The sequence below is a fragment of the Canis lupus genome, chromosome 37, assembly GCF_003254725.2.
Source record: "Canis lupus dingo isolate Sandy chromosome 37, ASM325472v2, whole genome shotgun sequence".
Taxonomy (NCBI): domain Eukaryota; kingdom Metazoa; phylum Chordata; class Mammalia; order Carnivora; family Canidae; genus Canis; species Canis lupus.
In genome coordinates, this window is record NC_064279.1 from 3,807,565 (window position 1) to 3,819,119 (window position 11,555).

An 11,555-nucleotide genomic window follows, 5' to 3' on the forward strand; every position below is an offset into this window, starting at 1 on the left:
AGAGGTACCATGCTGCTCTACAGCAGTGTCCTCCCTGGTCAGCAGAAGCGGGTCAGGCATATCTCCAGGGAAACATTGTGGCGTGGCTCCTGTGCTAGAAGTGTAAATAGAGAATGCTAGCCCTGGCTCCCACCAATGTCTAGCTATCTAAGCTAGGGAAGGGCAAGAAAAATGGTGCTCATTAGCTCCTCTGGTCTCAGAAAACTCCTGCAAACCTCTGCTCCTTCTACACACATCCTAAAATTAGTCAATACATCTTCACATATATTCCAGGCCCTTGTAAAACTGCTTATTTTGTGTCCCATTTCAGATTGAATGATTTGGTGTGCTGGCTCTTTAAGGCTAGGAACTCAGTTTTCTATTGCCCTCTGGCTCTGTCAAAGTTAAGCCCCACTGATTTTCAGTGTCAGGCATTATGAAGACTCACCTGTGTCAGCAGGAGATCCTAAGCCAAGAGGGCCTGGTGTGAGGTCTGATCCCCCCATTCCTCCATGCTTGTGTTGTCCCCCCCATTTGTAGTTATTTTCACCAGCAGTTTGGTTCGTGATGTATTTATTTGTTTCTTCATACAATATCTTTTTTTAATTGAAATTCAATTAATTGGTGTATACTGTATTATTAGTTTCAGAGGTAGTGGTCAGTGATTCATCAGTCTTGTATAATACCCAGTGCTCATCAAATCGCATGTCCTCTTTAATGTCCATCACCCAGTTACCCACCCCTCCCCAGCTCCTCCCTCCAGCAACTCTCAGTTTGTTTCCTAAGATTAAGAGTCTTATGGTTTGTTTCCTTCTCTGATTTTGTTTTTTTCTTCTTTCCCCCTATGATCTGTTTTGTTTCTTAAATTCCACATATGAATTAAATTATATAATTGTCTTTCTCTGATATACTTATTTTACTTAGCATGATGCCCTCTAATTCCATCCACATTGTTGCAAATGCAAGATTTCTTTCTTTTTCTTTTTCTTTTTTCTTTCTTTCTTTTTTTTTTTTTTTTTTTTTTTTGATGGCTGAGTAGTAGTCTATTGTATATATACACCAGGTCTTCATTATCCATTCATCTGTTAATGGACATCTGGGCTCTTCCCATAGTTCAGCTACTGTGGATATTGCTGCTATAAACGTTGAGGTGCAGGTGACCCTTCAGATCACTACATCTGTATCTTCGGGGTAAACACCTAGTAGTACAACTGCTGGGTCGTAGGGTAGCTCTATTTTCAACTTTTTGAGGAACCTCCACACTGTTTTCCAGAGTGGCTGCAGCAGCCTGCATTCCCACCAACAGTGTAAGTGGGTCCCCTTTCCCTACATCCTCGCCAATGTTTGTCATTTCCCGACTTGTTAATTTTAGCCATTCTGACTGGTATGAGGTGGCATCTCTTGTGGTTTTGATTGTTTTTTCCATGATGCTGAATGACATTGAGCATTTTCTCATGTGTCTGTTGGCCAGTAGAATAGAAATGTCTATTCATGCCTTCTGCCCGTGTCTTGATTGTATTATTTGTTCTCTGGCTGTTGAGTTGGATAGGTTCTTTATATATTTTGGATACCAACCTTTACCTGATGTGTCATTTGCAAATATCTTCTCCCATTCTGTAGGTTGCTTTTTGGCTTTGCCAACTGTTTCTTTTGCTGTGCAAAAGGATTTTTTTATCTTGATGAAGTCCCAATAGTTCATTTTGCCTTTGTTTCCCGTGTCTTTGGAGATGTGTCTAATAAGAAGTTCCTGCAGCCAAGGTCACGGAGGTTGCTGCCTGTGTTCTCCTCCAGGATTTTGATGGATTCCTGTCTCAGAGTTAGGTCTTTCAGCTATTTTGAGTATTTTTTGTATGTGGTGTGAGGAAATGGTCCAGTTTCTTCTTCTGCATGTGGCTGTCCAGCTTTCCCAACACTGTTGAAGTGACATTTTTTTCCCCCCATTGGATATTCTTTCCTGCTTTGCCAAATATTAGTTGACCATATTGTTGACGGTCAATTTCTGGGTTTCCTATTCTATTCCATTTATCCATGCATATGATTTTGTGCCAGTACCACACTGTCTTAATGATCACAGCTTTGTAATATAGCTTGAAGTCTGGCAATGTGATGCAACCAGCTTTGATATTCTTTTTCAATATTCCCCTGGCTATTTGGGATCTTTTCTTGTTGTATATCAATTTTAGGATTATTTGTTTTAGCTCTGTAAAAAATATCAATTGTATCTTGATAAGGTTACATTTAATGTGTAGATTGCCCTGGGTAGCATAGACATTTTCACAATATTTATTTTTCAATCCATGAGCATGGAATGTTTTTCTATTTCTTCGTGTCTTCCTCAATTTCTTTCATAAGTTTCTGTAGATTTTAGAGTACAGACCCTTTACCTGCTTTGGTTAGGTTTATTCCCAGGTATCTTAGGTTTCTGGTACAATTATAAATGGGATCAAGTCCTTAATTTCTTTTTTCTTCTCTCTCATTGTTAATGTATAGAAATGCAACTGATTTCTGTGCATTGATTTTATATTCTGCTACATTGCTGCATTCCTGTATGAATTCTAGCAATTTTGGGGTGGACTCTTTTGGGTTTTCCACATAGAATATTACATCATCTACAAAGAGTAAGAGTTTGACTTCTTCTTTGCCAATTTGAATGCCTTTTATTTCTTTTTGTTGTCTGATGGCTGAGGCTAGGACTTCTAGTACCATGTTGAACACTAGTGGTGAGTGGGCATCCCTGCTGTGTTCCTGACCCTGGGGGAAAAGCTCGCAGTTTTGCCCAAGGTTCTTGATGTTTTTTGTCCTTCCTACCCTTTTTGTACAACCCCTTTCTCTAGGACTAGCTGTGGAAGATCTAATCTGCCAGTCTCGGGTTGTTTTTAGGGGAAGTTGAAATACATATAGCTGTCAGTATGTTTATATGATAAGGTGAGCTCAGGATCCTCCTATTTGGTCATCTTCCCAGCAACCAGGGAATTTTCTTTTTTTCAAATGTAATTAATATTTCATTGTATTTACACACCATGTTTTGCTTATTCATTCATCCATCAATGTTCTGCAGTAGATCTGCTTTTGCATCTAGTTGGTTTATTTTGTTGTAAAAGTCTCTATTTACTTAATATAGCTCCTATTTGGTTGTTCTATCCATTATTGAGAGTAGGTTACTGAAGCCTCCAACTACAGTCTATTTCTTCCTTCAATTCTATTGATTTTTGTGTGAATAGTTTGATGGTTTATTAGATGGGCAAATGTTTATAATTTTGATATCTTCTGGCTGCATTTGACTCATTTATCTTTATGTAATCTCACTTCATAAAAACTTTGATTTAAAATCATTTTGTCAATATTAGTATACCCATCTCCCCTCTCTTTGCTATTATCTGTGTGGAATATCCTTTCCTACCCTTTCTCTTTCAAACTATTTTGTTGATCTAAGTCCCATAGATAACATAGTATTTGGAGAGTTTAGTCCATTTATATTTAATTACTGATAAGGAGAAACTTATTTGTCATTGTTTGCTACTTGCTTCCTATGACCTTTATAGGTTTTGTTGTTGTTGTTTTTGTTGTTCCTTATATTTGCATAAATATCTTCTTTTGTGTTCAGTTGTTTTTTAAAAATAGTGAAATATTTTGATTTTTAAAAAAATAGTGAAATGTTTGGACTTTTGGAGAAGATAATAGAGTAGGAGGATCCTAAGCTTAACTTGTCCCATGGCTACAACTAAGTAACACACACACAACAATATAAATAGCCTAGAAGATGACTGAGAACTTGCAGAACAGACTCTCCACATCACAGAAGGCAGGAAGGGTGGAGCCACTGTCTGAACCTCAGAGTCAGCAATCAGAAGAGCACAGATCTCTGATATTGGTGGACAGGCCTACTTTTTTACCCTCTTTGGCTCCATCAAACTGTGTAGAAACTCTGCCATAAACATGTTGCATGGCTATCTGATGGGGATACTTCTGTGCAAAAAGTTGAAATTGACCAAAATTAACCACAATTTACTGTTCAAAACGTCAATTGACTCCAAAGTTACAAAATAGTTACATTCTGTAGGAATCCTGATTCATTCTAACATTGTACCACAACCCTCGCTCATTTTTCTTTAAATATTTTTTTTCTTTCTCTTTTTCTATCCTCCTCCTCAAACTCTTAGCACGTATATGTTAGCATGCTTGAATTCATCCCATAAAGTCCATTAGGCTTCATTCATTTTCCCTCACTCTGCAACTTTATATTTTCTCAATTTTGATGTACCTCTATGGTGAATGTCTTATTTACACTATTATATTTTCCATCTCCACAATTTCTATTTAGCTCCTTTTTATCAATTCTTAATCTTTATTGATATTCTCTACTGATTCATATTTCATTTTCTGACCTCTTTTGTTCTTTGTCCATAGTTTTCATCAGCTTATTTTTAAAGATTTAAAACATTTAAGACAGTTAAAGTCTTTGTCTAGTTATGCCCAATGAGACAGCTTCCTTGGAGATGGCTGCTGTCAACTTTTTCTTTCCCCACTGTGATTGGACCATACTTTCTTTGTGTGTGTGTGTGTGTGTGTGTGTGTGTGTGTGTGCTTTGTATTTTTGTTGCTGATGTTAGTATTTGATGGGGGGGGCTTCATTAGTCTGTTTAATGAGATTATTTTTGCAAAATCTACTTTTTCCCCCCAGATATAGTCACTGAAACCTTCGTTTAGTTATCTCTATAGGCAATCAGTGACCTCACAGAGGTTTCCTCAAATGCCTGGATTAATAATCATAGACAATAATAAAAGTGTTCTTTATCTTTAAACTTTTTCAACAGATGCTGCCTGAGAATCCATTTGTGACACAGGTGATTGGGACAATAACTTATTTTCTAGGCCTTAAGGGAACCATCCATCCAAACCCAATTTTTGGTTATCAAAGCTCTTATTGCCTAGGATGGCAATAGTAAGGCACGCCAAAATTCACCAAAATGCACCAGTTTTTCTCTCTTTTTAATTGTTTTAGATGTTTCAAGTGTTTGGGTAATATTGAAATTTTAATAGGGTTTAATTTTAATATTACAAACTCAATAGATATTTTGTTAGAAGGACTTATTCTTAGAGCTTTTTATTCCATCATTTTTAAACTACACTTAATTCATGTTTTAGCAGCTTTTAAATATTGTAGCTTGGTAGAAGTTATATAGTCCTGTCCTATGAGCTGGGAAGGATAGACTGACTTTTAATATCTTGGAATAGGGACTCCTGGGTGGCTCAGCAGTTTAAACAGCTACCTTCAGCCCAGGGTGTGACCCTGGGGTCCTGGGTCCCCAAGTCCCACAGGGGGCTCCCTGCAGGGAGCCTGCTTCTCCCTCTGCCTGTGTCTGTGCCTCTCTCTCTGTCTCTCATGAATAAATAAATAAAATCTTAAATTTTTTGGGGGGGAATAGAAATTATATTGGTGGAGGAGGGAGGTGCCTAGGTGGCTTAGCTGGTTAAGTGTCTGACTCTTGATTTCAGTTCGGCAAGCCCCACATTGGGCTCTGTGCTCACCGTGAGTCTGCTTGAAATTTTCTTTCTCCCTCTGCCCCTTCCCCCACTTGTACTCTCTCTAAAAATAAATAGAATCTAAAAAAACAATTGTATTAGAAATGAAAATCTTTATATAAGAAATTTTGTCTTACAGGTTGATGGCTAGGGCCAAGATGGATCAAAACTATAAGACAATGTTTTTTCTTTACACAAACACACATATGAATGTATTTTCTAAATTGAGTGTGTGTCTGGAAGGGATGTAATAATGATGAGGAAACCAAGGAATACTTCCAAACATAAGCTGATAGGGTAAAGAATACAGGATATAGAAGAAAAGTATAATGATTCAAAACTAAACTAATGGAAATTAAATAACAGGGGAACATGAGGTCCTAAGACTCGTAAGGATGTTTCACAACTTATATGTAAATATTGGGCAAGGAGATCTAAATAACAATATAGTCAAACCTGTTTTGTATAGAGAATTCCAAAACATGTTATTCAAATTTCAAACTAATATGTTTAAAAATATATTGCCCTTGACTGTCGCCAAACTTTTGGTCTAATTTTTTCTGTGAACCAAAATATATATATTTTTTTCTTAGCCTGACTGCTACTCTTGTAATATTTTTACTTGTATATGATAGTTCATTTTTCTTAAATAACAAATTACTTTTGTTGTTGATCTTTTAACTCGTCTTATAGAATACTTCAACAAGCTACATTCAACAGCTCTCAAGACACAGTTAATAGTACCTGTATTTTCTAGTATCTGTGTTTTTCCTTTATCCCAGGAATAGGAATTGCCTTCTGTTCGGGGATTCTGGGCCCTATTAAAGAGACATATTGTAAAAATCTAAATTTCTGGCACAGAGATGCCCAAACTTAGACATTTATTTTGTTCAGCTCCCATATGTAACATCAAAATAGAACAAAGCCAGCTGCTTTGTTCTGATCATTGTTTTTGAGAACCAAAGTGAAAAAAATAATGCTTTTCGAATATTCAAGTTTTGATGGGTCATTTTCTATCCTGTATATCCTTTCATTAATGGACCTTGGGTAATGTTACATTTATCTTATTTAGTTTTTTTTAAGATTTTTAAAAATTTATTTACTCATGAGAGAGAGAGAGAGAAAGAGAGAGAGAGACAAGCAGAGAGAGAAGCAGGTTCCCCATAGGGAGCCCCATGTGGGGCTGGATCCTAGGGTTTCAGGATCACACTCCGAGCAGAGGGCAGATGCTTAACCACGGAGCACCCTTTATTTAGTTTTATATCATCAAATTCAGAAAAATAATCCTGATGAATTAGGAAAACTCTTCTTTTTTTTTTTTTTTTTTTTGGAAAACTCTTCTGATAACTATAATTGAAATATTTACCCACTGACTTTGGTGTCGACCAGTATTAATTTATGAATGCTTTATATTAGTGCCAAGACTATAATAACCAGATTATAAGATTCCATTTGAAGCAAAACCAAAGAAATTTTGTATAGCAATAGTCTGCAATTCTGGGCCTGGAAAATAAGCCATACTGACTCTAACATATGCTACATGTGATTTCCTATTTATAATATTTAAAGTATAAACTAATAATATTATAGATAATTGTTAGCCACTGTTGGGGAAAATATATAAATATATATCATCTTACCTTCTTAACAAAATAAATGATTACAAAGCATAAGGTATATCTAGGTAAATGTCATTATAAATTAGGTACAAAACATTAAAACTATTTCAAAATAAATAGCACAAGCATGACACTACTATTAAATAAATTAAGATTATAGGCATTTGTTATGGGTTGAATTATGTCCCCACTGCCAAAAAGAAAAAAGTTTTGGAATCCTAACCGCTAGTATTTCAGAACGTGACCTTATTTGGCAATAAGGGGTAATAAAGGTAATAATAAAAGCAAAAGCAATAAAGCTAAATGGGTCATCAGGGTGAACTTGAATCCAATGGCTGTGTTCTTTATAAAAAAGGAGGAAATTTGGACACAGAGAGATACACTCAGAAGGAAGTTAATGTGAAGAGGAGCAAGAAGAACATGGTCACCTCCAAAGCTGAGAAGATAAATCTATCTTTCTTTCACAGCCCCTCAGAAGGAACTAATCCTGCCAACATCTTGATTTCAGATTTCTAGCCTCTAGAACTGTAAGAGATTAATTTCTGTTTTTTAAGCCATCAGTTTGTGATAGCTTGTTATGGCAATCTTAATACATTAGACATTAATACATTAGACAGTATTGTGGAGAATAATCTAAAGTATTTTTTTTATTTTCTACCATTAGATATACATTATTTTCCAAAGTACAACCAATAATACATTTTTTCATTTCTAAATTGCTATTTCTTTTGAGAGATTGTTAATTTTGAGTTTGTACAATTTAAAGGGAATGCATTTTTTTTTGAAGTGGGTCTTTTTTAAAATTTAAATTCAATTAACTAACATAGTATATTATTAGTTTCAGATGTAGAAGTCAGTGATTCATCGGTCTTATATAACACCCAGTGCTCATTACATTACGTGCCTCCCTAATACCCACCACCCAGTTACCTCATTCTTCCTCCCCACTCCACCCAGCACCCCTCAGTTTGTTTCCCTGAAGTGGAACACCCAACCCCCAAGAAGAATTGCTAAACTGTAGGGAATGCCTGTACTTTAAATTTTGTCAGATTATTTTCCTCAATACTTGTGTCAGTTTACAGTCCCTATTCAATAAGGTTTTTAACTCCCAACCATCACCACCACACTTGACATTTTTCATCTTCTAAATTTTTGTCAATCTAATAATCGTGAAGTGCTGTCTCATTCTTGCTTGATTTGCATTACCCTGATTACTGACAAATTTGAACATGTTTTCAAATGCTCATAGGCCTTCTGGATTTTCTGTTATAATGTTTTTATTCGTGTCTTTTTAATTTTCTCATTAGATATTTAGTCTGCTGGGCTGCCTTCACAAAGTACCACACAGAGTGGGTGGTTTAAACCAGAAAATTAAATTTCTCACAATTCTGGTGGCTCCAATTCTTAAGGGAAACAGTTGGCAGGTTTGGTTCCTTTTGAGGCCTCCTCCTTCATTAGCTTGTAAACAGTGGTCTTCTAACTGTCCCTTCACGTGGTCTTTCCTCTGTATGTGTTGTGTCCTAATTTCTTCTTATATGTATACCTGTCATATTGGATTATGTCTTCATTTTATCTTAATCACCTCTTTAAAAGATCTATGTCCAAATATAGTCACATTCTGAGATACTGGGTATTAGGACTTAAACATATGAATTTGGGGAAGGGGCACAACAGCCCATAATATAAGTGATGCAAAATGTACTAAAAATATTTGAGGCCTGAATGACCTGCAGATATAAAATACTGTTCTCCAGGTATAGAATTACTAACCACATCTTCCCACTTATGTCACTAATTTCTTCATATAGCTTCTCTTATAACTAAATCATAAATCAGGTGAGAAAAATGTACAATATTTTTTTATATTGATCAACAACTTCTACAACTATCCTTTTAAATGATTGTCTTCCATATTTGGCCTCTTAGTGCTTAGGAAACAACTGCTTATTGTATTTTAATTCAAGAATGTAAGGCTAACTAAAGATAAAAGCATGCTTTATATTTCCATTTAATGTTAGAAATTAAGATATAACAGATCACATTCAATATCAAACTACTTTTCTAGATAACATAACCAAATGAATAAGCCAAGCTTCTCTTTGATTTTAGTACAGTAAGGAAAAACTCTGCTGAATACACAGAAAAACAAAATTTCTGCCTTATGGTCTTGATAATACAGGAGTTATTTCAAAATATGACTAATATTTTATGCTTGAACTATGTAAAATTACAAACACTTTTTAAAAAAATTTATGAGTCTTTCTCATGTAACTTCCAGCTTAAAAAAAGTCTCTTTGTGTTCATTCTGGATTTTCTTTGTTCAAGTAACTGTACAATAGAGAAAAATTTTTTCCTTATACCAGAAAAATCCCCTTGTGTCAGTTAGAATAACCATATCCACATTTCTAAGATGTACACAGAAGTGTAGTATAGTAAATACCTATGGTTATGCCAATGGTGTCTGGTAGAACTAGGGCTAGTATGTTTGTCTGCAAATATTTATATGGATAGGACATTTGTGGGAAAAACTAATGTAACATCCTTACCTAAACATTTATGATCAACATCTGTCTCATCTAATTTAATCCTTTTAACAAATCTATAAGGTAGGTAATATTATCCTTGATTTAAAATTAGTTATCTAAGGCATAGAGATGTAAAGTTACTTATCACAATAGAAAAAAAGAAAAAAAAATTTTTTCTAATTCTCTTCCTTTGGGATTAAAACTCAAAGTAGAGCTAATCCAAAACAAAGAACTAGTTGCAACTATACCATGTAAGTGACTTAGAGGTTGTCACTTTTGACATTGTAAGAAAAAAACTATACAAACTGAAAGTCAATTTTTTAGTACTCATCATGGGACAAAGTTTGGAAGGCAAACTACCATTCTGAAATCTGGAAAAGCAGGTGCTTTCTAGGATCTGCTTACCTGGAATAGAAGCCACTGGAACTTTAAACTGAAAGAAGCATGAGTCCTAATTTTGATGCATTTCTGGAGTTAAGCATGGACTAGCATAAGAGTGACAGACTTATGGGGGACCATACACTTTTATCAGCTTTATCTCCAGGAATCCCATCAAGTTCTAAAAGTGAGCATCTGAGAAAGATTCTTTATTTTACTTGCAAGGGGTAGGGGACACAGACTGTCTCCAATCAATGACTCAGAGAAACACCCAAAGCCCAAAGTGAGACAAAAATAAGGAATCTGAGGAAAGTAAAGTCTCTGATACCTAAAACAGACATTAAATACAGCCAAATAATTAGTCAAATATCATAAATCCTCACATTAAAGACTTATTTACCTCAATTTCTATTCCTTAATACAACATGTTTGGCTTTCCTAAAGGCAAGAAAAAAACTGAAGAGAAAAAGAAGTCATCAGAACTAGTCTAGGGCATTATACAGATGTAAATTAGTAGACAGGAACTATAAAACAACTATAAATATCATGCAAGAACAGATAGGTCACATTAACTCTAAGACAGGATCTCTAAGAATCAAAAGTAAATGCTAGAAATATTTTTTTAAAGGCAAATGCTTTTGATAGTCTTATAAGTAATATACTTGGCATGCTTGAGGAAATAGTCAGCCTGAGCATAGAGCAACATAAACTTTCCAAATAAAAATAAAGAAAGGGAATATCCTGTAACCATAGGAGAACATTAAAAAATATAACACATCAGAATGAAAAAAAAAATAGAAGAAACATTTGAAATTAAAACAACTGAGAACTTTTCAAAACAAATGACAAGCATCAAACCACAGAGCAAGGCCCCCAAAGAATGTTAACATCACAAAACAAGCAAAAAAAAATAAACATCCATATCTAGGCAAATCATATTAGCAATGCAGAAACCCAAGAAAAACATAAAATTCTAAAGGAAAAGGCCAGGGTGAGGAAAAACACAACCAACAAAGGAATAAGAATAAGAATTAGAGTATTGCTTGCTTCAGCAGCACATACACTAAAATTTGAATGCTACAGAGATTAGCATGACCTCTGCCGAAGGATGGCATGCAAATTATTGAAGTGTTTCATATCTTTTCATCAACTGATTAAAAAAGAAAAATCACTTTACTTTCAGAAAACTCACCAGCAAAAAGAATGAGTGAAATATTTAAAATGTTAAAAGAAAAACTCATCAACCTAGAATCCTAGAGCTAGTGAAATGATTCTTCAAATTTAAAAGAGAATAAAGACTTTCTGAAGCACACAAAAATAGAAGGAAACCATTGTCAGCACCTGTTCTACAAGAAATGTTGCAAAATATTCATTGGATGCAAAAAATAAAATAAAAATAGATCAGAAATTTGTATCTAAATGAAAAGAGGAGCTTTGAGCAATAAATAAAGTTAATGAATAAAGATAGATTTTTGTTCTATTTCTTAATTAGCTTAAAACCTGGTACCTGGGCAGTACGGGTGGCTCAGGG

At 34.9% G+C, this 11,555-nt stretch overlaps 1 pseudogene; it reads left to right on the top strand.

Annotated features, from left to right (window-relative positions):
• The first annotated feature begins 11,067 nt into the window (after positions 1 to 11,067).
• On the top strand, positions 11,068 to 11,167 carry LOC112656822 (U6 spliceosomal RNA; annotated as a pseudogene).
• The last annotated feature ends 388 nt before the right edge of the window (positions 11,168 to 11,555 follow it).